The 21,942-nt window shown below is 37.5% G+C and overlaps 1 protein-coding gene across 10 annotated transcripts in view; it reads right to left on the bottom strand.

The window, feature by feature from the left end:
• LRAT (lecithin retinol acyltransferase) overlaps positions 1 to 21,942 on the bottom strand; it is a 123,309-nt gene that overhangs the window by 84,471 nt on the left and 16,896 nt on the right. For 4 of the 10 annotated variants that reach the window (XR_005833910.1, XR_005833911.1, XM_008685510.2 and 1 more), the window contains 7 exons: positions 21,137 to 21,214; positions 14,928 to 15,079; positions 12,215 to 12,316; positions 8,091 to 8,190; positions 3,764 to 3,839; positions 2,741 to 3,104; positions 2,238 to 2,469 (listed from right to left, as the gene is read on the bottom strand). The gene's annotated coding sequence lies outside the window, so the exon portion shown is untranslated. The remainder of the gene's footprint in view (positions 1 to 2,237; positions 2,470 to 2,740; positions 3,105 to 3,763; positions 3,840 to 8,090; positions 8,191 to 12,214; positions 12,317 to 14,927; positions 15,080 to 21,136; positions 21,215 to 21,942) is intronic. The other 6 variants (XM_040626378.1, XM_040626381.1, XM_040626377.1 and 3 more) reach the window with 6 other exon arrangements.

Below are 21,942 nucleotides of genomic sequence, written 5' to 3'. Positions count from 1 at the left end.
CATTCAATCCTTTCAGAAATACTTTCTTTCCTTGAATTTTTACAAGTGTTCTGTCCTAGTTTTTCTTGCTTCCTCTGGTGGATCCCTTGTAGGCCTATTCTAAAGGATCCTCAGTGGCAAATCCCCTGCACATTGATATGAAATGAGCAGAGACGGATGCCTCCTCAGTCTTTCTCTCCTCAGCAGCCTGGATGTCTTGAAAAGTCCCACAGACTCCCCCAAACCTGCTTCTTGCCCCACAGTCCTCCTCTGTGAGTGGCTCCACCGTCCACCCAGGGTCCAAGCCAGAATGATCCTTGATGTTTTTCTCTCCCTTGTTGCTCAAATCCAGTTAATCATTAAGCCCTGTAAATTCAGTCCTCTAAGGTCCCTGATCTGCCCATTCTGCTTAGTCCTGCTAATCTTATCCCAGGTTAGGCCTCTCCTGGCATTCGTTCCCAAACCTCTCTCCCCCAGCTGACCCCATCTCGCTCCTGCAGCAAAAGGGAACTTCTTTTAGTTGTTCCCAAGCTGCCAACCTCTCTTTCACCTCTGGGCTTTCCTGTCTGCTGTCTGCTCGGACTGGAATTTTTTCCCCAAGGCTAAGTATCACTACAAGGAGTCTTCTGATACTCAGTTGAAGTGGCCCGGGGCTTGATAGGCGGAGACAGGGCCGAGTACTCCTGCTGTGTGTTTCCGCAACATCTTGTACCCCTTGCCATCATTGTTTGTGTTCTATTTTGCTCCAGGAGGACACATTTGATCTCTGGCGATCAGTCTCTCCAAACAGATTTCTCAATTAGATTGTAATGCCAGGATTTTGATTTTATTTACACCAATACGGCAATTCTTTTTAAAGCAGAATTGGCATTCATCAAAGATTGTGGGTTAAATCCCTGGAATATTAAACATCCCCATTTAGTTTGAAGGGCCATTTACCCTACAATGAAAAAAGGACATAAATGCTGCAGCAAACAGTCATTTTTGCAGTCACTGAAAACATTATTGGGATGGCTATATTCTACTTTTAAATGCAAGGAGTGATCCTCTGTGATTCCTGAAGTATATAAATTGGTTATTGCCTATTGCAATAGAAATTCCGAGAAAGAAATAAACACAGTATATATGAACCACTAGTTAAATCTATATAGATTGCCCATGATGAAGAGGGTGCAAAATGCTTTCAAAAGCTGTGACATGACATCGAAGTATAAAATCTAATTAAACAAAATCTAATCAATTTAATTAATTTAATCAACAGAGAAGCAGATGCCAACAGGACTAAAACAATTTAAAAATAAGACCCTTATGCAACAGTGTTACAAGTAAATTCAGAATTAACAATGTGACATTATTGAAACATCCGGATTATTGCCAGGATTTACTGCAATTAGTTTTCTCTACTTAATATGCATGTGCTTCAGATTATAAAACCAAGAAGTTCATTTGAATGACGAAGCAAAACATTGAAACTTTTCACACTTTTCCAACAATCTAATTGCCAACAGAATATGACTTAATATGGAAAATTCAATCCAGATAAATTTTAGAGAGAGCTACTGATTCCTTGATTTGAAGGAGAAAATAATTTTTGTCCTGTTATACGAGCTATGACCAGAAAAGATAAGACCAAAGAACCATACTGTCATATTTATTGCTAAAAGCAAAATATATTTCAGTACAATAATGTAGCTTTCCAGGAAAAGGCTGTCTATCATATATCAACATAGACAACACCCAAGAAAAAAAGATAAACGCCAAAAGTTCCAGAAAAAATATCAATTTTCTCTTTTATCTGTGATGTTTTGGTCATTAAGATCATTTGATCTGAAAATATAAATACCAATTGTATTTGGCTTGGGAATATGATTTGGGACAAAATGCCTGGCAAACACTGTTATCCATATAACTCTTCAAGTTCCCTATTCATCTGCTTTAGGATTTCTGCTCTTTCCGTAAAACCATTATATTGTTTACAGCTAGGACTTCATGTGCCTCTGTTTGCTTCTGTCTCTTTCATTAAATCTTAAGTTCCCTGAATGCAGGCACTGAGTCATATGTGGTCGTTGTATCTCCTGCTAAGCCCCACCCAACACTGAGATTCACAAAAATAAATGAAGTTTATTTCATTTGAAATATCTGAAATGGAAACCAATGAATAAATCCCACACCAAGTATCGTGGCCCCCTAACTCTTCGAATCTGCACCGGTCACACTGGGCGCCTGACTGCCTCCCAACAATTCTCTGGCGGCCATACCTGGGGGACGTTCCTTCTCTGGTTAAAGACTCCACTCCTCTGGCCAGAAGAACTGGAACACAAACCAAGTTTGGCTGGTAACAAAGGCCTCTGGACCTTGGAAGAAACCGATTCTGGGAGAGAGGAGTTCTTTTCTTTTATGATCTCGGAATAGTTTGGCTACGAGCCTTGGAGCTGTCAGGGGCTGCTTCTCCAGCTTCCCAGAGAACGTGTGGTCTTCCCAGTCAACCCACTGAAAGCAGACGGAAGAAAGTGAGACGTCAGATGAGCCCACACCCCTAAACCTCGCAGCATCTTTACCCTTCCCACGATTAGGCTATAAGAGCCAATAAATACCCTTGACTTCCTTGCACTAGCTCATGGAAGGGTTCCATTACTGGAAGCCAGAGTTCTAACTAGAGCAGACACAGAGTTGTATTACTATAAAGATTCTGGGAATTTATGGCATCCAAAATCCTCCCATTAAGTATTAGGAAGATGGATTAGTTAGAGAGGTTAAGTACCTTGCCTGAAGTCTCACAATGAACTTGTAAGGACGCAAGAAACTGTGGCATTCTCCGGGTTGGCTCATTCTCACTCGTTCCGACACCAACATGCCCCAGCATGGCAGCAAGGGTACAGGCAGGGGGCCTAAGTTCCTGGGAAGCAGAGGCAACTAGCCACAATTTCGATGAGAAACAAGCAATGAGAAGGGGCCACTGCATGCTTGGAGTCTGTCTCTTTTGGGGATCCCGGTGATACAGCCAAGCAGTCCCTCTGAGACAATGAAGGTAGGCTCTCTGGCATACAGGGTCCTGCCTGCCGGGTACACTCCTGGCTCCCTGGAACCACTGTTTTTCTTTTTAACTGAAGTGTAGTTGACACATCCTATTAAATTAGTTTCAAATGTACAACAGTGATTCAACAATGACATACATTAATGAAATGCTCACCATAAGTGTATTATAATATTATTGACTATATCCCTTCCCTATGCTAGACTTTTCATCCCTGTAACTTCCTTATTTTATAACTGTAAATTTGGACCTCTCGATCTCCTTCACCCATTTCCCTCATCCCCCACCCCTTCCCCTTTGGCAACCACCGGTGTGTTCTCTCTATTTATAAGTCTGTTTCACTCTTTTGTTGCTGTTGTTTGTTTGTTCATTTATTTGTTTTTTAGATTCCACATATAAGTGAAATCATATGGTATTTGTCTTGCCCTGGCTTAGTTCACTTGGCGTAATACTCTCTAGGCCCACCATGTAGTCACCGATGGCAAGAGTCCATTCTTTTTTCATGGCTGATTAATATTCTCTTGTGTATGTATATTGCATCTTTTTAAACCATGCATCAGTCATTTGGAACCACTGTTTTTTGCTCGATTGTTCTGTTTTCTTTATTTTTGACTGAGTGAGATCCAAAACTGGTTCTATGGCTCTCCCAAGATTCTGGGAGCTACTAAGAACCTTCAGTAAATCTCTCGGCTTCAACGAGCTAGAATTCTGTTTGAAACCAAGAACCTTGACCTAAACAGAATGTGGTACCTGGACACGCAGTGCTGCAGCCTCACACGTGCAGTGGGATTGCTGAAGACAGACGTTGACCATGAAGGCACAGATACTGAAAGCAGAGAGCCGGGAACACTTCGTATGCGTGATATTAAATGTCACCCAACTGTCCCATGCCGTGCCTCCCGAAGTACGCTACACTATGTGCTACTCTCCGTTAGAAGAGTAAAAAAAAAAATAAAATGAGCATAGAAGGAGGACATTTAATAGCAGTCCCCAGAATGCCTAAACTCCTTCCCAAATGTAATACCACTCCGACATGGTTTTCGGCTGCCTCAGAAACTATAAAAAATAGTGACTGAAACATGGGGGATTTTATTTTTCTCACAATTGAAGATTAATGAACACTGAAGAGAGTTAGTCCATGCAGTTTATACATTCGAAATCGCAATCCCAAATCATCAAATAAGTAAAATGATGAGGAATAAGCTAAGAAGAGAGAGGAGGAGGTCCCAAACTATAGAAATATCTCATTGAGGTCACTTTGCTCATGTCTATTGCTTTGCAGCTGAAAACAACCTCTCACATATTCTTTCTCCCTGTCCCCTTTCCTTCCCGTCTGTTTCTCCTTCTGTCATTCTTTTATAACCCTATAACCTGTGGGTTATCTGGGCAGGCAGTAGTCATTGTTCTTCTCGGAGAAGAGAAGAGACTGGCTTTGAAAACTTGTGTAAGGCCTTGCACATCAAAAATCAAGTAGCAAGACTCAGTATTAATCGGAAGTGAAGCAGATCTAGGTTTCATGAGGCTCGAAGTTATTACAATTTGCAGAAACTTTTTAAGAAAAATCATAAAAATTAAGAATACAAAATCAGATAGGAAAGTGAATGAGAAAAAAAATCACAACCAATTACAATTTTTATAAAGTTGACAAATACCACGAATATCACAGAATCTAGCAAAACAGCATAACTTTTTAATTAATAAACTGCCCAATATCCTTCTCCAATATCTTTTCCTTTTGCATCTACGCTGCAAACTCTGCTCGTCTCTTCAAATGCAAATATTTTTTAAAATACACTTTTCTATTGTGATAGTAAGCATAAACAGCATAACTTTTTAATTAATAAACTGCCCAATATCCTTCTCCAATATCTTTTCCTTTTGCATCTACGCTGCAAACTCTGCTCGTCTCTTCAAATGCAAATATTTTTTAAAATACACTTTTCTATTGTGATAGTAAGATTTTCAGTCATTTCCTCAGCATAGCAGGTTGAAATGTATTCTTTATCATGGAGAGTTTTGAAAAAAGGTTTTAGCTTCACCACTCATTTATCTCATGTAAGCTTAAGCTTGGGAAGAAGTTTCTTCCATACACGAGCTGTAAGATTTCAGGGCATTTCAATTTTCTTGTGCAAGTTCACCTTCAATACTTTACGACAACCTTCCCTCAGTTTGTCACTGATGATTCATTGTAGCAGGGTGACTTTTATCCTATTTTGTGGATGTCAGTATTTGTTGTCACATCATCAAGAAAGTTAAATCTTTTTCCAATGTGTTCATATAATTTATTACTCTTCATTAGTTGGGTTCAATTTATCCTTTTCTATTTGAAATTTCTGTCTCTTGATGAATTACTGCTTTTGATGTGGTCTGAAAATGTGTTACAGTTAACTTTTTCATAGAAAAATATCTATTGATCTCATGTAGAAATATACGAAAAATAATTTTACTTTGGGATGTTCCTGTAATTTAATATGCTTCATTGTCAACTATATTCTTGACAGGGGAGAACTTCTAGTTTTGACAGGTGACAAGGAGAATGAATTTTACATGCCTAATGAATTTTATGTTTAATAAACTTTTACACATCTAATGATTGGAAGAATTTTCCACATGTGGATCGGCTTCTGACTGCACATCTTTCAAACTTGTTTCTCCTCTACTACCCGTATCCTTCTGGTGCTCGGGGCTAAAGATCGTTCATAGGGCAACCAAACTTCTGGCCCCACCCTCAGTATCATGAAATTAGGTGAGCTGGTGTGGCTGAGGTAGACATATTCCTGTGGTAGCATGGCCTCCTCCATGTTGTTAGAAGGCTAACAATAACACACAGAGAACAGCCTGGGAGGCATATAAGTATATCTGGAAAAGTCTGGCAAAAGGGTAGTTAAGGTGGAAAGAGATAATAGTCTTGCAGATAAAATATCTTACTCTTATCAAATTTACAAAAACATCTGACTAGTGAGCACCATGGTAGCACCTTGGAAGGGGCCCAGATAGGTGAGGGGCCCTGGAGGTTAAACTTCATTAGCTTTATGGTGAATACGCCTCTGCTATTTCCATAATGTGTTTCTCGTTTTAATTTATATCCAGCTTTATTGAAATAGAACTGACATATAACATCGTGTAAGTTTAAGGTGAGTAGTATGATGATTTGATGTTTGTATATATTATGAAGTGTTTACCACAATAAGGTTAGTTAGCACATCTTTCACCTCATGGAATTACCATTTTGTTGTTGTTATGGTAAGAAAAAGCTCTACTCTCTAGCAACTTTGGAGTATATAATACAGTATTGTTAGCTATTGTCACCACGTTGTACATTAGATCCCTGGAACTTATTAATACCATAACTGAAAGTTTGTACCCTTAGACCAACATCTCCCCATTTCCCTCTGCACCTCAGCCCCTGACGATCATTGTTCTATTCTCCATTGTTTTTAGATTTCACATGTAAGTATTCCTCTTTCTCAATCTGAATTATTTCACTTAGCATAATGCCCTCAAGGTCCATTCATAGTGTTGCAAACGGCAGGATTTCCTTCTTTTTTATTGCTGAATAATACTCCATTGTGTATATATACCACATTTTCTTTATCCATTCATCTGTTGATGGACACTTAAGATTGTTTCCATGTCACAGCTATTGTAAATAATGCTGCAATGAACACGGGGGTGCAGATATATCTTTGATATAGGGATTTTATTTTGGAATATCTCCCTGTAAGTGGGATTGCTGAATCATAGGGTAGTTCTAGTTTTAAAATTTTAAGGAGCCTCCATACTGTTTTCCAGAGTGGCTGCACCAATTTCCATTCCCACCAACAGTGCAAGAGGGTTCCCTTTTCTCTGTATCATTTGTTATCTCCTCATTTTGATAATATCCATTCTAACAGGTATTGTCTCATTGTGGCTTTGATTTGCATCTCCCTGATGTGAGTGATGCTGAGCACCTTGTCATATCTTTATCAGCCATTTATATATCATCTGTAGAAAAATATCTATTAAAGTCCTCTGCCTATTTTTTAATTGGATTGTTTGGTTTTTTTTCCTATTGAGTTGCAAAAAGTTCCTTATATATTTGGAATATTATCCCCTTACCAGATAGATGGCTTGCAAGTATCTTCCCCCATTCCATAGGTTGCCATCTCATTTCGTTGGTCATTTTTTGCTGTGCAGAAGCTTTTTAGTTTAATGTAGTCCCACTGATTGATTCTGGGTTTGTTTTATTAATTTTAAGATACAAGTCTTGCATAGTCAAAATTCAATTCTCCCTCCATTTGTAAACATTGGTAGAGAAAGAGCAAAGAAGTGGAAATAGAAGAGAACTTTTCCCCATGACACTAACATTTCTAGAAAGTTTTATTTCTCTTCTTGGGAACCAAAGGAGGGTTCTTACCTTCTCTCCTTCTACCCACCTCACCTCTCTCAGTCTCAATTTCTCCATCTGCGAAGTGTAGGAATTCAAAGCCTTTCAAATGTTATGGCCCAATGAATGAATGAGTTCATTGGGTTAGCAGAACAGAAGCCTCGAGAGGCCTGTTCCTGTGATCATGGCAGGTCCGTTCCATTTGTGAGGGGAAAGCAAAAGCAATGTAGGAAAGAAATCCTGTGTGCCTGGAGGTGGCACGGCACAGCACACCCTGAGACCTGCTCAGAGGGCACTAAGGAAGAAGGGACTGGTCTGGGGAAATGGGATCCTAATGTGGGGGTAATGGGACACAGGATGGGGGTGATGACATGGGCAGAGCAAATCCAAGATAACATTTACCAGGTTGCTCTGTTTGGGACTATTCCCTAAACCATACACGGAATGGGCAAATATACATGGCAATACTTAATGTCAAGACGTTTAAAAATTTTTGATCAACCTGAAATAAATATTATGAGAAAGAGTATATATATGACAAATGTTTAAAGGTATTCAAATCCTGAAAGGCAAAAGGGCTATGAATATGGCATGACCCTTGGCACACATTGCCAAGTTCAGAAGGGCAAACTAGTGAACATTACAGTTAATGATAGTGATAAGAAAGTAAGGGGTTCTTACAGCTATAACTGTAAAAATATGCATATTTACCCATTTTAGTCCCTGCTTGTGCAATTTCTCCTGAAAAAATTTCCCCTGCTGCCTTCTGTTTATGATGTACTGAAAGTCAAAAGACTACTTCTCAAGGACCCTATTAACAAAGGGTAGAAATTAACAAATGCATACCTCAAAATATGACACAAGCCTGTATTTGCATACCATGAAAGAAGATATTTTTCTGGACCATATAATTATCTCTGATTTGCATGATCACTATAAAGAGTTTAATATTATAGGTTTTCCCAATTATGCCACGCATGTTCACAAAAATAAACACCTTATAAAGTGATAACACTCTTAGTCCTTCATAAATTAATAATAATAAATTTTATCTGAGGAATACAACTTGACACATGGTAATGATAGCTTGAAAGAATCACTAAAATTATATTTGTAAAATCCCTGTTTTTTTTCCATTTTCCCTCTCTGTTATTTAATTGATGCCTACCATTTTCTTCATATGACAGATGAATTTTTCAAAATTTTATTTATTTATTTGAGAGCGAGCAAGCAAAGATACAAGCAGGGGGAGCAGCAGGCAGAAGGAGAGGGAGAAATAGGCTCCCCACTGAGCAGGGAGCCTGATGCGGGACTCGATCCCAGGACCCTAAGATCATGACCGGAGCCATAGGCGGATGCTTAACCATCTGAGCCACCCAGATGCCCCATGACAGATGATTTTAAATGATATATATATCATGGCTACAGCTCAATTTCTGTTAAAGAACATCTACATCATATATGACCTATAGCCATTGGATAGCTTATTATAGGATGAGTCAGTTATCCTAGTTTGAAAGAATTAAAGTACATAAGTATGTAAGTAACAATGTCTTAGTTGAGAATTTTAAGGATTTAGCAATCGCCTTTTTGAAAGGTGTGGTCATTTGGAAGGTCACTAGAAAGGAGTAGAAGTCTAAGGTCTCGTTCTGCTTGTTATTCTAAAGACCTGCTTGTCCTTCATTAAGTCAGTTCGTTTCCCCATAACTTAATTTTCCTTTTTAATAAAATGCAGATCATATCAGCTTCTTAACAGCTTCCCAGAGCTCCTATGATGAAACAATATGGCATCAGATGTGAAACATTTCAAGGACAAATATGAGATATAATTATTTTAATGACCAATAATTAAAGTAAACTTCTTCTTTTCCCATTATGTTTATTGTCAATTTCTCAGTCTAAAGCCAACTTAATGAATCTATTTGACAATTTAATTATGTGACTAAATTGAGCTTCATGGAAACACCATGAAAAATAGACACAGCTACTGTTTTCAACCATCCTTTAATGCAAAGCTCTTTCCAACAACAGATAAAAGTTGGCTTTCAGATGGTAGCTCCACTTGTGGCGAGCATAGCATCATGTATAGAGGAGTTGAATCACTCTGTTGTACTCCTGAAACACTGGACGTCAACTATACTCAAATTTTAAAAATTTAATAAAAATGAATTAATTAAAAAAACTTTAAAGTTGGCTTTCACAATAACCTTTCATTTTAAGTTCTACATTCACTAGTTCTAATTCAGTGAATTAAATATGGCAATTAAACCCTAGCCACTAATAGAGCACATTATTTCTCTGCAGAGTGAAATATCTACACTTGGACACCTGTTTCCTGTTTCTGGGTTTTATCAAGCATCTAAAATTTCTCATATAATTCTAAATAGCCCTTAAATTGAAATCTTCACCTTACCCCACACTAGTCTACAAAATAAAACACAGGAGTTCTTGGAATTGGCGGGGAGGGCTTTATAAAATGAAATGAATAACAGACTGCAAAAATTGTGAAACCAAGAATCCTCTAAAAAGTTTGTCAAAATGAAATATTTGCCCAATATCTTGTTGAGCTTTCTATTTTGTATAAAAGAGAAAATTCCTAAATAGAAAAGAGTGTCAATAAAGATTATGACACAGAAAACTGAGCCATTTTATTTTAATATATCTGGGATTATAAATAACAATATTGTTTTTCTCCTTTGAAAATTTAATAATCTTTTTTTTTATGTTAGTCAAGCCGTCATAATTCAGTTACAAAGGTTGTAGATCTTTCTCAACGATTCTGCATTAAAATGAAACTCTTGCTCCTAGAGGTTAAAAGTTCAGAAGCTAGAACTGGACTACAGGGAGTTCAGAATCTGGCCCTGCCCCTCATTGGCTGTTTGCCCATGCACAAATTATTCCACCTCTCTGTGTCTAGTTTCCTCACTTACAAAATAGAAATACTAACAGATGTACCTAAAAGGGTTGTGGTGAGGGCTAAATGAAAACCCAAACAGAGAACTCGGAACAGTGCCTGGCACACATGGCAGCGACTTCTTTGATTTTAATCTATTCTAAGAGACTTTATCTTTTAATTGAGTAGTTTATAGCATTTACATCTATTTGTACAACTAACGATTTAGACTTAACTTGTGAAAACTTGTGTTATGCTTTCTGTTTTAATGTTTGCTTTATTTTCTGATTTTTAGACCAGTCATTCATTCATTCAACAATATTTACTGAGTAATATGTCTAGATATTGTGACTTAGAACTATGTTTTCATGGCTTTTATTTTATTTAGCTGCCAAGGAGGCACTCATCTTTCAGCTTTCCTTGTTCAAACATCACTTAGTAAAGCCTTCCTTAGCTGTTAGAACTAAATTATGGGGGCACCTGGGTGGGTCAGTCGTTAAGCATCTGCCTTCGGCTCAGGACGTGATCCCAGGGTCCTAGGATCGAGCCCCACATCGGGCTCCTCCGATGGGAGCCTGCTTCTTCCTCTCCCACTCCCCCTGCTTGTGTTCCCTCTCTCGCTGGCTGTCTCTCTCTCTGTCAAATAAATAAATAAATTTTTTTTTTTAAAAAAAGAACTAAATCATGCTCCTGCATTATTCTTGTTCATAATACCCTTTAATATTTCTTCAAAGTATTTTTCAATTCTTTAGTCGTGGGTTATCAGCTTAATGTCTATCCATATACCAAACTCCACGAGGATAGCTACCTTGTCTGACCTACTCATATAACTATATACCCAGAAGTCACTGCCATGTAGTAAGGGACTCAAAGGTTGAAAACAGAACCAATTAATTAATTAATAATGTAGGTAGTCTTAAAAATGCAGACTGTAATTATCTTTTTTTTTTTTTTTTAAGATTTTATTTGTTTATTTGACAGAGACAGCCAGCGAGAGAGGGAACACAAGCAGGGGGAGTGGGAGAGGAAGAAGCAGGCTCATAGCAGAGGAGCCTGATGTGGGGCTCAATCCCATAACGCCGGGATCACGCCCTGAGCCGAAGGCAGATGCTCAACCGCTGTGCCACCCAGGCGCCCCTGTAATTATCTTAAATCTTTCATTCATACACACTTTGACTCTCTACGAAGTGATGGGATCACAGGGTATTTTCACTCATTTTCCTGCTTATATATTTTGTACTTTTAAATGTTTTTGATCACCATTGTTGATAAAGAATGAAATCATCTTATATGAGTCTGTCCCTATTAAAGAAAGTATTAGCACTAGTTTGTCTTTTCATATCTGTCATCAACGCTTAATTATTTTTATTAATAGGGACTTGAATCTTTAACCACATGACATGGTAGGAAACATCACTACTGTAAGTAAGATGTAAATGATTTTGGTCCAGCATCAGAAATTTTATAAAAGTTGTTAAATATTTAAATTTGGCTACAAAAATATGACATTTCTTTATCTGGATATGTTCAAAGAAAAGAGAACTTTCTGGGATGAACTAAGTGCTCTCCAGAGACAAAAAGTTGGATGTACCATATGATCTGTCGAAGGGGCTATTGCTTTATCACCTGTTACCTTTCCAAACATCATCTCTAGGTTAAGAGAAAAAAATGTGTAGCTTTTCAAGTAGAAGCTAGTATCCATAAAACTCTCCTAATCCTTACTTGTTTATCTGAGCATACAAAACTGTAAAACTGTGGGGGCGGGGCTCATGTGTATCGGGAACGGCACCCCCCATTTACCATATAATGTACTGAGTGGATATATAAATACATTAGGGGAAAATGTTAAGTCTTCATAACAATGATCCTTGGGAAATAATTTGATCATTAACATGCTTTAAATTTAAACTGGAAAACCCGTCTTTTTGTTTCATGTACAAACCTTTTCAGAATACATTCAGTCTTCCCCTTCCCTTTTCAGTTTCGGACCTCCCATTGCGCAGATGGCAGTTGCTCTGAACTCATCACAGGAACAAGCACGCACCTGCCAACACAAGGTTATGAATATAAACAATGATACGAATCCATGCCAACAATAATATGTCCTAGAATGGATCACATAACAGGTTTTTTTTTTCATTTTTTATTTGAATTCAATTTAGTTAACATACAGTGTATTATTAGTTTCAGGGGTAGAATTTAGTGATTCATCAGTTGCATTTAACACCCAGTGCTCATCTTATCACGTGCCCTCCTTCATGCCCATCACCCACTTACCCTTTCTCCCTACCCACCTCCCTTCCAGCAACCCTCAGTTTGTTTCCTAGAGTTAAATTGTTTCTCACGGTTTGCCTCCCTTTCTTTTATCTTATTTTATTTTTTCTTCCCTTCCTCTGTGTTCATCTGTTTTGTGTCTTAAATTCCACATATGAATGGAATCATATGGTATTCGTCTCTCTGATTGACTTATTTTGCTTAGCATAATACCCTCTAGTTCCATCCTCATCGTTGCAAATGGCAAGATTTCATTCTTTTTGATGGCTGCGTAATATGACAGTATATATGAATAAAGAAGAGGTGGTATGGGGCTCCTGGGTGGCTAAGTCATTAAGCGTCTGCCTTTGGCTCAGGGTGTGATCCCAGGGTCCTGGGATTGAGCTCCGCACTGGGCTCCCTGCTCCGCTGGGAGCCTGCTTCTTCCTTTCCCACTCCCACTGCTTGTGTTCCCTCTCTCCCTGATTGTCTCTCTCTCTCTGTCAAATAAATAAATAAAATCTTTAAAAACAAAACAAAAAAACAAAAAGAAAAACAAAAAAAAAGAGGTGGTATATATATCCATTCATCTGTCAATGGACATCTTGGCTCTTTCCATATTTTGGCTATTGTGGGCATTGCTGCTATAAACATTGGGGTGCAGATGCCCCTTAGAATCACTATTTTTGTACCCTTTGGAAAAATACCCAGTAATGCAATTGCTGTGTTATAGGGAAGTTCTATTTTTTACTTTTTGAGGAACCTCCATACTATTTTCCAGAGTGGCCATACCAGTTTGCATTCCCAACAGTGTAAGAGGGTTCCCCTTTCTCCGCGTCCTCGCCAACATCTCTTGTTTCCTGAATTGTTCATTTTAGCCATTCTGACTAGTTGGATCACATAACTATTGATTAGAAACTATTTTGTCTAAGTGTATAAGTAAATGAAGTTACCTTTTCCTAAATGAAATAATGACCTTTTAGAGGTAAAGTGAAAGCATTAATAATAAATTGTATGTGTGGGTATAAGATTATATTTCTAAATTTACAGAAATATTTTTGGGGCTTTAAAGTTTACTTCTGTCTAAGCTTCCAATTAGGTTTTTGCTTCTCCATGGCGGAGACTTTGGAAACACTCTACTGGAAACAATCTAAATGTTAAATAAGAATGGAATGGTTAAATAAACTACGATATATGCAGATAATTGAATGCTATAGAGCACTTTTGAAATAATGTAAGAAAGTAAATAAAAGAAGGTGAAAAATAAAATCATTTAACCATGAGGAAATGCTCCTAATGTTATATTTTTTAAAAAGATGCAAATATAGTATACAGTATAATCTAAATATGTGTGTTTATGTTTGCATGTGACTGCCACCCTTTTTTATGCTAGTTGAATTACATTTCTGTCACTTGCAATTAAAAAAAAACAGAACTATACTTATAACTATGTAAACAGTATGCTTTTTAAAACTGTCACTTTATTTAGAGGGGCAGTATCATTTTATAGCTTTCAGAATCTGTTTTAAAGCAATAAGATAAAAAAGCATGTAAGCCTAAATTTTGTTTTCTGTCATGGACATAGCATATCTAAAAAAGGAACATTATTTTTAATATGCAGATATATGTTCTGTGAATTAATACTTCAATACCTACTCCACAGTCCTTCTCTCTGATGCTTGATAATCATGATGCCGCCGTACGCACCTAGTTTTGGACAAATAATGACTACCCTCAATCTAAGGAATTGCAATATTATAAGTTTCGGAATTTACACATACCAAGTAATTTTAACAGATAAATATCAAGAAATCAAAGAGAGTCTGTGGGCTTATCTCCCTACCATGTTTCCTGCCTACTTTCTACAGGAAATCATAACTTTATCCCTAACTGAATACCATATCATACAGAGGGAACTTTATGCGCTTTCTCCCCGGAACCTGTAAACAGGCAACAAAATAACACAGGAGAAAAGACCTTATATAGTTAACTCTTGAACAACACAGGAGTTAGGGGCACTGATCCCCCATGCAGTCAAAAACCCACATAGCTCAGTCGGTTAAGCCTCTGCCTTCGGCTCAGGTCATGATCTCAGGGTCCTGGGATCCAGTCCCACATCGGGTTCCCTGCTCAGTGGGGAGCCTGCTTCTCCCTTCCCTCTGCAGCTTTCCCTTGCTTGTGTGCTCTCTGGCAAACAAACAAATAAAATCTCTAAAAAAAACCCACGTAGAACTTTTGACTCCCCCAAAACCAAATTACTAATAGCCTCCTGCTGACCGAAAGCCTTACCAATAACATATACAGTCAATTAACATATATTGTATGTTATATGTAGAATATATTCTCAAAATAAAGTAAGATAAAGAAAATATTAAATTATAAGAAACAGAACATCTACTTACAGTATTCATCAAAGTACTGTATTCATCCAAAAAAATATCCATGTGTGAGTGAACTAGTGCAGTTCAAACCAGTGCTGTTCAAAGGTCAACTGTGAAAGGAAGAAGAAAGAGACCTTTTCCTCCTTGAATCTGCACGGCTCCACATTTACTACCTCAAAATTGGAGAGAAAAACAGGATCACTCATTTTAATACAAAATCTGTTCTTTACTTTTAATAAAAAGCTGTTTTTAAAAATGAACTAAAAAGTTAAAGAAAGGAGAGTATTAGAAAGTCTCTTAAAATGAGTAACAACTTACTTTAACTTGCTATCCATTTACACTACATCACTGACAAGATCACCGTAGGCCTTTTAGGCTTCTGGGTGCATCCAGTGAAATGGAGAGATCGTTATTCGCCTCACCAAGTGCCAGGAAAGATGGGCTAATTACAGCTTAATACAGTTGGCATTCTGATCTGATAAATGCAGTTGTGTGCTCTTTTATACATATCTATGTCCATTAAGTATAATCTCTCTCTGAACTAAACAACATCTAAAACACTACTCAAGATGAAGACATTGTGGTCTAAGAATAAAGCGGGTGTTAATAAGAATTGATTCTAAGCAAGGAGATGCATATCAGTGGAAAAGTATTATACATGCCTGCATTATTTAGTAAATGTAATAGATGCATAGTTTTTTGCAAACAACAGGAAATTTTCAGAGAAGCAAAAAATCTCAGTTACTATCTTCATGTCACTGAGAGCATTCTGAAAGTTTTACATCTAATCTATGTAACAATATTATGCAACAAATACAAAGAAATAAACTCTTTAAATTCTCAAAACAAAGCTTCTAGAACTCTTACAGCGTTATCACACTTTTATCTTTAGCATTTATTTGACTGAAAAAAACATCTTGTTCCTGGGAGCATGAACGTGTTACAAGAGAAAGGAACTGAAAGTCTGGGAGACCCAGATTTTCTTCCCCAGTTTAGCTGTGCCTTCTCAGGCAAGTTACACAACCTCTCTGTCTCCCCTTCCTCTTCTGCAAAGTGAGTAAGATAACTACTTGGGGAAGAGAGTTGCGAAGATTAAATACCTCTGAGGAGCCTACCTCATATGTTTGCAGTAGTAAACACTGGTTGGTGCTCCATTAATTTCCCTCCTCTTGTCCCAAATGACCATTCAAAAACCCTGTGGTTTTCGAACTGAATTTCTAGCAACCAACTATTCAAAGTGAAAGAAATTATAGCTGATTCATATTGTGAAATCTGAAAAGGGTCTTTAAAAGCCCCTCGTATCTAGGATTTGAAGCAATATTATTTCAATAAGTTCAATAAAGTTCTCTTAAAATTTGTTATATTTATGACCCAATTAGCTACATCTTTAAACATATATACAAGTGCTGCTTTAAAATCAAGATGCTGGGCAAACAAAAATGTGGCTGAACCCCTTAATTCAGACATATAATGTAACAAAACCGCCTGCAAGACAATAAAGTCAGCAAAGTAAACACTGGAGAGAGATAGTTGGCCTTGTTGTCTCCGTTAAACATGTCACAGTACTGTATCTGAAAATATTTGAAAAATATGCTTATTTTCCATCTGTTATATTTCTCGGAGGATAACTGAAAGTTCATGTGAAAGTTCACCGTAAGTTCAAATATGTCGTATCAGGTCATTTGCAGGGGAAAGGTTCACTGGGAGTTTATTATTATTTTTTTAAAGACTGAAGTGGAAAAAGAATAAATATATTAATTGAAGCTATTTTACATTGCATTATGACCACTACATTTTTAAGCATCATAAATAGAAATTATAAATTTTAAAAGGCCATGTGCAATGCTTAATGGCAATAACAAGTATAAGGAAAGTGCCTAAGATAGTATCCTTGGGATTCTTCTTAGAGAAGAGGCTGTAGATCGATTTTCGTTGTTCTACATATTATTTAAAGTACAACAGTGCTCTATTTTACATCGTATTGAATGCTTGGTTTAAACTGTATATTTAAAAACAGTACACAGGGGCGCCTGGGTGGCTCAGTCGGTTAAGCATCTGCCTTTGGCTCAGGTCATGATCCCAGGGTCCTGAGATCAAGCCCCACATCAGGCTCCCTGCTCAGCAAGGAGTCTTCTCCCTCTCCATCTGCCCCCCCCACTTGTGCTCACCCTCTCTGTCTCTCTTTCAAATAAATAAATAAAATTAAAAACAGTACACAGAGACAGAAAAAAGAAACATCGAAATAGTAAATAAATACAGTCTTACTGTAGCTGAATAGGGATGATTTTCAATTTGTAATTGCTAAGAATGCTGTTTGAGGTACACCATTTGTGGGCTGCTTACAGCAAAAGCAGGAAGCCAAGAAAAATATGTTTCATTTGGAACAAAATGACTAAATCATTGAAAAATAAATCTAAATCGAATAGACATTAGTCAATATTATCTGAATTGCTGAAGCAAAAATTAAGATTTGCTTTTTGATAAAATCTTCATATTTTAAAAAATGCTTAGAAGAATATAATTTTCAGGGAATGTAACAGTGAACATATATATATATATATATATATATATATATATATATGTTCACATATATGTAAACTTTAGGACATAACTTCTGGATTCACCAATTTAAAAAATTTTCTCTAACATACTAGTACATACTAGAGTTCAGCAAAGGATTCTAAATATATTAAGTAAAGGTCCATTCCACTCTTTCCTGTCAAATGCATGTTCTCAGCTTCATAATCTAACTTGCAGTCTGTACTTCGCTCCTCAAATTGAAAAGCATATTTATTTTTCTCCAGCATGTCCATATTCTCTTCATGATGTATTGCCAACTGGTTTTAATGGACTGTAGCATTTATTCATAGCATTAAAACACATATACGTTGGGGGCGCCTGGGTGGCTCAGTCCTTAAGCGTCTGCCTTCAGCTCAGAGCGTGATCCCAGCGTTATGGGATCGAGCCCCATGTCGGGCTCCTCCGCTGGGAGCCTGCTTCTTCCTCTCCCACTCCCCTGCTTGTGTTCCCTCTCTCGCTGCCTGTCTCTCTCTCTGTCGAATGAATGAATAAAATCTTTAAAAATAAATAAATAAATAAAACATATACATGTTAGATGTATACATGTATCTAATGAAATTAATTTTTTTAGCTGTTAAAGAAGGAAATGTAGAGCACCTGGGTGGCTCAGTCAGTTAAGCAGCTGCCTTGGGCTCAGGTCATGATCCCAGAGTTCCGGGATGGAGTCCAGCATCGGGCTCCCTGCTCTGCAGGGAGTTTGCTTCTCCTGCTCTCTCTGCCCCCCCACAATGCTCGTGTGTGTGTGTGTGTGTGTGTGTGTGTGTGTGTATGTGTGTGTGCACGTGCGCATATTTATTTGCTCTCTCGCAAATAAATAAATAAAATCTTTAAAAACAAAAAAAGAAGGAAAGGAATTCTGAGTAAGATGGAGAGATGAGGAAAAGGTTGAGAAATGACTGTAATGGGGGCGTGGGGCAGATCACTGTCTTCCTTGACCACTTTTGCTTATTATTTGGCACTCTTTAATCACAGCTTTCCATCTTAGAAGTTATTTTCTTCCTCCCATTATCTCCGGATTGGATGGGTAAGAATTTGAACTACACTCTCTCCACTATCCACAAATTTCCCCTTGCCTTCCTGAGATTCCCTGATTCTGCTGTGGTGGTCCTCCTCGCACTCCAAGCCACCTTAACCTTTCCCAAGACTTCAACTATCACCTCTCTCAGATTGTCAAGAAAAACTTTGTCTTTCCTTCACATACCCCCAAGCTGTTTTCAACTGCTGATATGTTCCATACATACAAAAAACTAAATGAAATGCTACTTCTGTCTCCACTACTACCATTATTACTATTATCGCTACCACTACCATCACTGCTACGGTTGCCTCACTACTATTAATACTACCATTATTACTGTGTTCCTGAGTACCATTCACTTATGTGTTTACTATGTGTCAGGCACTGGATTCAGCCCTTACCAACAGCAATCTATTTATAGTAATCTTCACAACAACCCTATGAGTAGGTATTATTATCCTTATTTTATACTCAAAGAACTCAACAAGACTCAGAACTACATCACTGTAACAGAGAGGTGCAACACATGTTCAGATAAAATCAAAGCATGCTTCTACTCTTGTGTTAACACAAGTTATCTTTCATTAGTCTCCAAATATTTGATGAACATTGAAGTGTAAAATAATAAGATAATGCACATTTTATTGAAAAATTACTATATATTTTTGGTACCGTTCTAAGCACTTTATTCACTCCCCTTCTGCAATAATCAATGACAGTAGACATTACCATTTTCCTTACTCCACAGATGGGTGAAATTGAGGAACATAAAGGTTGAGTAACTTGGCCCATCTCCCAGAGCTGGTAAGTGGCAGAACCAGGATTCCAGGCAACGTCTCGAGAGTTTATGCTTTTTAATTGCTATTCTGGGCTAAGTGATACATCCGATAAATTTGTACAAATGCAAAGATCCATGCCCTTAAAGAGTTTACAATCTGGTTGAACAGATAAGAGCAAGATGATAAATCTAGGAGGTCAGATTTCTGGCACATCAACTATCTGTTTTACAGTTGCAAAGCCATTACCCTGGAAACAAGAGGCAAGGAAAGCAACTACAAGGCTTCGGAATTCACATAGCCCTCGGAATCCAGGTAAGATGTTATCACAGCCCTCAAATTAGGATGAGTATGAAATGAAGAAAATGAAGGATATTATGGAGTGAAAACCAACCATACTGGTGATTGATGAGATAAGGGAGAACATGAAAGAGAGCCAAGACCACCTGAGTCTACGTCAGTGGGAAACTGACCACAACACCATCAAAAATGTACAAGTCTTACATAGAGGCCAATGAATTTGAGGTAAGAATAAAATTATAGATAAAAACAAATCTATTTGGATAAGTCCTCTGCTCCCAAGTAAGGGTAACCACTGCAAAAGCAGATGATCATTCTGAGAGATAAAATACAGAGGTATAAGAGCAAAGGGCTGAGGACACATTTCCTGTTGGTGCTATAACCCTCACGTACTTATGCTTCCTACTCGTCTGGTACCATATGACAGCCAAGGAAGAGGAGAAGGAAGAGTTAGAAAGAAGAGTGTGTAGCACCTGCCTGGCTCTGGACAAGGATCAGAGAAAGAATGGGAGACAAGACTGGAAAGACCACTGTCTAGATTGAGAGGGGTCTAGAATGTCATCTATAGGTTCCTAATTTACACTAGAGGCAAAGGCGGCCTAGGTATTGTAAGCTTCATACTGGTGAGCTGGCTCATGCTGTAGGAGCTTCTTGGAGTCAGGACCAAGAACCTTCTCCCAACAGTGCCCTGGATGGAATGGGGTCCTGGTATTTCAAGGTTCCATTACATTTAGTATATTTAGTTCTTAAAGAGAAAGACTCTATTTCTATTTTAGGTACTATATCATTTTCCTAGAGCTGTCATAACAAAGTACCAAAATCTGTGTCTTAAAGCAATAGAAATTTATTATCTCAGTTCTGGAGTCTAGAAGTTTGAAATCAAGGCGTAAACAAGCAGGGCCATGTTCTCTTTGAGCCCTGGGGGAGAATCCTTCCTTTCTTTCCCTAGCTTCTGCTGGTTTGTCAGCAATCTTTGGTGTTCCTTGGTTTGAAGATGCATCGCTCTAATCCTGAGTTCATGTGCTACTCTCTCTGTGTGTCTTCATGTTGTCTACCCTCTGTGCGTGTTTTTCTCTCTGTCCAAATTTCTGCTTTTTTTTTATAGGAACACCAACCCTATTGAATTAGGCCCACCCCAATGATCTCATTTTGACTTATCTCTGTAGAGACCCTACCTCCAAATAAGGTAACATTCTAAGGTCCTGGAATTTGAACCTATCTTTGTGGGACACAACTCAACTCAAAACAGGTACAAAGGTCAGCTTAATAATAAACTAGAGACCATGAAAATAGGAGTATCAAATATTGTATATTATCTTAGGAAAGTATGATTTTTAAGGTGCCATAAAGAATTCTCCTGAAACTTAGCTCTGGATCCTAATAAGATAATGATGGCTAGGATATAAAGTTTGTGTTTCACAATACAAAAACAGTACATAATGCAAATAAAGAAACAGTATAAATTTTAAAAAGAACAATAATGAAATACATAATAAACACATAATAAAATTTCTAAAACATAGATATTATAAACCATGCTATATAAACTTCCCTACCCGTTTGGCATCAAATACCACTCCATGAATTTTCCATCAATACTCTAAGCACCACATTCAGTGAGCTGGACTGTAAGGCTGTGAAACAAACAAAAATGACAATATGGTAAGCAAAATTTCCAATACCCACCCAATTACAAAATCAAACTTCATTTTTCTTAAGTATTGTCATGAAAGTGGGGAAAAAATTGGTGACTTTACATGGGTGCCATTTTGCTTTTGTTTCAGTAAAGTAAGCCAATGATGCAGAAAGGCTAGCTTGGAATAACAGAAAAAATACTGGTCTAAGAATTCAGATTGTAGGCCAAATGATAGACTTGAAGCAAAATGGGGCTAATGTATTAGCCAAGGTAGTTGTGAGAATTGAGTGAGATAAAAATATGTGAAAGCACCATGAAAATTGCAAAGTGCTTCAAAATGTAGGTTATTATCAGACTTGAAGTGTGACATGAAGTTGTCATTATGTTATTTATAGGAGAGAAAACATATAAAATATTGCTATCCTATTTGATAAGTTAATGGACTAAAAGTTATCAATAAATCTATTATTAAAACTCAGTCTTCAAAAATCTAGAAGATCTAAAGCTCTTTATAGAGTTAAGAGCTGTAATCAGCACGTGATAATAAAATACTTTGAGTTTTAATTGTTTCACCTGTGTGAACCCAGATTGTGTGAATACTTAACTCACCCTGGAACTTTGGTCAAGTTCTGTAACCCTGTTGTATATCAACTTGCTCATCTCTCAAATGGGGACAACAACCTCTGCCTAATAAATGAATGGTGAGAATAAAAAATAATTTTATGA

The sequence above is a fragment of the Ursus maritimus genome, unplaced genomic scaffold (genome assembly GCF_017311325.1).
Source record: "Ursus maritimus isolate PB19 unplaced genomic scaffold, ASM1731132v1 scaffold_11, whole genome shotgun sequence".
Taxonomy (NCBI): Eukaryota; Metazoa; Chordata; class Mammalia; order Carnivora; family Ursidae; genus Ursus; species Ursus maritimus.
This window is presented reverse-complemented; position numbering and strand designations above follow the sequence as displayed.